Genomic DNA, 5037 nt, shown 5'->3' with positions numbered 1-5037 from the left:
ACTCTGCTTTATGAACATACAAGACTGTAAAATGATTTGCTATTGTCAGAGAGTTGGAGTGAGGTGTGGGAGGGAGATGCATTATTTTAAATTGTGTTTTAGGTGACAGAATGGGAGTCCATAATGTTCTAGTTCAGAGGAACTAGATTTTATCTTATTTTATTTTATTTTATTTTATTTATTTATTTAACATCTTTATTGGGGTATAATTGCTTTACAATGGTGTGTTAGTTTCTGCTTTATAACAAAGTGAATCAGTTATACATATACATATGTTCCCATATGTCTTCCCTCTTGCATCTCCCTCCCTCCCACTCTCCCTATCCCACCCCTCCAGGCTGTCACAAAGCACCGAGCTAATATCCCTGTGCCATGCGGCTGCTTCCCACTAGCTATCTACCTTACTACGTTTGTTAGTGTGTATATGTCCATGACTCTCTTGCCCTGTCAAAACTCACCCTTGCCCCTCCCCATATCCTCAAGTCTGTTCTCCAGTAGGTCTGCGTCTTTATTCCTGTCTTACCCCTAGGTTCTTCATGACATTTTTTTTTCTTAAATTCCATATATATGTGTTAGCATATGGTATTTGTCTTTTTCTTTCTGACTTACTTCACTCTGTATGACAGACTCTAGGTCTATCCATCTCATTACAAATAGCTCAATTTCATTTCTTTTTAAGGCTGAGTAATATTCCATTGTATATATGTGCCACATCTTCTTTATCCATTCATCTGATGATGGGCACTTAGGTTGTTTCCATGTCCTGGCTATTGTAAATAGAGCTGCAATGAACATTTTGGTACATGAACTAGATTTTATTGATTCATTGATTGATTCATCAAAATTTATTGAATGATTGCTATCTTTCAGGCACTGTTATTTGGCACTGGGGACATAAAGATGAATAAGGCATGGTTCCTCACCTCCAAATGTTAATACTCCTTGGAGAAGACATGTAAATAAATGAATACTATACAATATGACATATATTCCAGTCCAGGTAGGTAGGAAGGCCTAAGTACAACTGAGTGATCAATTTCACTTGAGTGGAGGGTTGTAATCAGGGAAGATTTCCCAGGGAAAGTGATGTATTGTTCAGTGAGTAAGCTTTTGTCAGACAGACAAGGAAGAGTAAGGGCATCCCAGACAGAGGGAAGAGTATATTCAAAGGCAAAATGACATTTGACAATAGAGTACATGGAGGAAACTACAACTAGGAACTGTGAGGCACACCATGAAGTGTGTGTTACATCATGGCCATGGCAGTGGAAACGTAACAAATTTCTTCCTTTGGGGGTACAGAGAGAGCTACTAACATTCCTCCAAACAGTTCCTATATTCTTATAATCTAAGATAGACATTAATAGGATCTCATAGAACCAGAAATCAATGCAAATATTAGTGATCTTAAAGGCATTTTGTCCAGTGTAGTTGTTGATTTTACCTAACTCAGAGGACTTGTAGAGGAGACAGGCCTAGAGTAGCTGGCAGCCATCTTGTGACACATGGAGCCTAAAAGCACAGCCAATATAGAGGAACATAGCAGGCAGATAGGAGAAGATTAGATCCTGGTGACATGATGCAATCCTTGGTTTAAGACCCATCTGAAACATGTCTACTTCTGGACATAAGTCAGTTTGAATTTTCTGCTTAAGTCAGTTTGATTTTGGTTTTTTTTTTTTTTTTGGTCAGTTGTAACCTAACAGTTACATCTGGCATCTTCATTTTACAGTTCAGGAGACCAATATCCAGCATGGCAAAGTGACTTGCTATCAAGGGGCTAGTTAAAAATTGAGACTTGGTCTTCCCTGGTGGTGCAGTGGTTGAGAGTCCACCTGCCGATGCAGGGGACGTGGGTTCGTGCCCCGGTCTGAGAAGATCCCACATGCCGCGGATCGGCTGGGCCCGTGAGCCATGGCCGCTGAGCCTGCGTGTCTGGAGCCTGTGCTCCGCAACGGGAGAGGCCACAACAGTGACAGGCCTGCGTACCGCAAAAAAAAAAAAAAAAAAAAAAAAATTGAGACTTGAACCCAGGTCTCTTGACTCAGGTCAGGCTTAGGAATATCCAGCATTTAAAAATTATCTGCATGTGAAAAACATACATGTACTTAGAGATCTGCTTTGCAGTAACCACATATTTGAGAGTACAATTGAGTTTATTTTAAAAATACATTTCTACATGACAATGTTTTTAGAAAGAGCATGTGACCAAGACTCGTTGGTTCATGGCCCACTTTTGCCACTAATTACCTTTGTGACCTTGGGTCTATCTCTTTGGGCCTTAGTTGTTCACGTGATATAACTGTCTCTAAATCTTCCTCCATTTCTATGGTTCTAAGCATAAGTACACCGAATTTTCAATGATCTGTTGTGGATCTTACATATGGCTCTCTTCCCTGGGGTAAGCTTCCTCTTGAACTGTTTTGATATTATTGGGTTCAGCTTCACAGATACTTAACTGAACACCAATTATGGGCTAGGTGTTGCAAAAGAGAATGATTATTTCTAATCAGTATTGCTTACTTACTTTTGTATTCTCAGATGCAATTTGATATTGTTTGCTGCTCCAAAGTATTAAACAATGCTTTCTAATCCAGGGAATGTGTGATTCCAAATAGGAGTGGGATTAGACAGAGGGATGATCTGTCACTGTACATCAGTTGGAGAGGTGATGCCATAGTGTCCAACAGTCAGAGGGAGGAATAGAGCAGAGTCCTGAGAAGTACAGCAGATTGGGAACCACATATGTATACAAAGGCACATTCCTGCCCAAATAGAATTGGATTTGGATCGTTAGTCTTCAGGAGATCTGCACCACAGTGATCACTATGGATAACTCTGGGTCTTTTCAGATTACCTCTGAGGTTAATAACAACTTGCTAATATTTTTCTTTATAAGACATTATGAGACATTAATTAATGCTTGATGTATTCTTTTGGATAATCTTTTTGTAATATAACAATTCATTTGACTCACCGAAGTAATTTTCTAGCTTGTATAAAGACCAGCTTCGGTCAATTTCTTAGCCTGTCTACATTTGAACAATTCCATTTGCTGGAGAATGACTCTGGAGTTCCATGACCTCACTTGAGGAGTCTTGGAGAGGAACAAAGATGCTGGCTCTGCAGTTTGCTGGAGCCAGATTCCATTTCTTCTCTAACCATTCTTGCCTGTCTGACCGTGCACATGTGACTTAAGCTCTCTGAGCCTCAGCTTTGTCATCAGTCAAATGGGAAGAATGATATCTCCCTCAAAGTACTGCCCAACACAGTGATCATTTATAGCATAGCTTGAATAAATGTTATTAGGTAATATAGTATTAGTGAGGTTTTCTTGGGACTGTGTTCAAGTGATACATAAGGTTCCAAAGAAGAAAAATGGCAGGAGCAGGAGACACTCTAACTTGTAAGGTTGACACACAGTATGAAGATGCACCATAGTTTGATAATTTCATTTGACCATAAGATAAAGTGGTAGAATTTGTCCTAGTTAACTACTACCTTGCTTTGTAACTTGGGGAAAAGTATTTAACTTCTCTAGACTTCCACTTATTCATAGTTAAATTCAGGGTAATATTGCTGTCTTATTTCATAGAAACTGAAAGGAGATAATGAATATGAAAGTCTCTGAGGGTAGAAAGCAAGAATGTGAAAGTTCATGTTAATATAGTACAATTAACATTAAAAGTTAATAATATTATAGATCATTCCTTTTCTGTGCATAGTAAAAATTGTTATATTTTTGTACTGGCCCTACCGTTAATTAAAATATTATTTTCTCTGCTTATTAATTTCTGGAAGGCTAACTGATATTGCCTTCATACTTTATAAAGGGTCCTAGAAAAGCAATATTTGTCAGATGTTTCAGGGAAAATAGTAAAAAGGGAATAGTTATACATGTTGAAAAGAGCTATTGTCAATATACAGTTTCTTCTACCAAGAAAATAATCCTTTCCCTCTAAAGAGCTATTAATTTTTAGAGCAATATTTCCACTATTCAAAAAGATTATGTAGGTAGTCTTTGTACGCGCCATGGAGCCTGGTCTGATCCGGCGTTTAGCCCCGCGTCTGGGCATCGCCGAGCCGGAGGTGCTGAGCTTCCTGCATGAAGTGCCCCTTGGACAGGGCTTATTTAATTAAACTTTCTGGTTTGAACAAGAAGATGTATCAGAGTTGTCTTAAATCTTTTGAGTGTTTACTGGGCCTGAACTCGAACATTGGAATAAGAGACCTAGCTGTACAGTTTAGCTGTACAGAAGCAGTGAACATGGCTTCAAAGATACTGCAAAGCTATGAGTCCAGTCTTTCACAAACACAGCACGTTGATCTTGGCTTATCCAGGCCGCTTTTCACCACTGCTGCACTACTTTCAGCATGCAAGATTCTAAAGCTAAAGGTGGACAAAAATAAAATGGCAGCCACATCCGGTGTAAAAAAAGCCATGTTTGATCGACTCTGTAAACAGTTAGAGAAGATTGGGCAGCAGATCGACAGAGAGCCTGGAGATTCAGCTACTCCACCATGGAAGAAAAAAGAAGACAGTGGTTGAACCTTCAGCAACGGAAATAGAGAATGTAGTAGAGATCCCACATAAACCGCAAAAAGATGAAGATCTGACACAGGATTATGAACAGTGGAAAAGGAAAATTTTGGAAAATGCTGCCAAAGCACAAAAGGCTACAACAGAGTGATTTCAGCTCCCGGACCACCTGTACTGCAAACCAGCAGTGCATCTGCCACGTCAAGGAAGATGTGAGGGTTTGGAAATTTGTTTGAACTTTTATAACAAGGATCCTATCCTTCATAGAAAAGAAGCCAGCATTGGGGCTGAGCAGGGTGGCTCTCACGTGGGCAGCAAATTCGTTAGATTAGCCACAGTGCCTGGTTGGCTCAGCCTTGGCTCCCCACAGGTCTGCTCTCTCCTACAAAATGTCATTGAAGCTATTTTGCTTTCTTGTTTTGTTTTAAGCAAAAGATAGTCTCCTGTCCTATCCAGAATATGAAATTCAAGCTGAATGGAGTCTAAAGATTTTACTT

General features: G+C 39.5%; 1 pseudogene; it reads left to right on the top strand.

Moving 5' to 3' along the window:
* The first annotated feature begins 4032 nt into the window (after positions 1-4032).
* On the top strand, positions 4033-4691 carry LOC136124935 (origin recognition complex subunit 6 pseudogene; annotated as a pseudogene).
* The last annotated feature ends 346 nt before the right edge of the window (positions 4692-5037 follow it).

Source organism: Phocoena phocoena, chromosome 6 (genome assembly GCF_963924675.1).
Source record: "Phocoena phocoena chromosome 6, mPhoPho1.1, whole genome shotgun sequence".
Taxonomy (NCBI): domain Eukaryota; kingdom Metazoa; phylum Chordata; class Mammalia; order Artiodactyla; family Phocoenidae; genus Phocoena; species Phocoena phocoena.
This window is presented reverse-complemented; position numbering and strand designations above follow the sequence as displayed.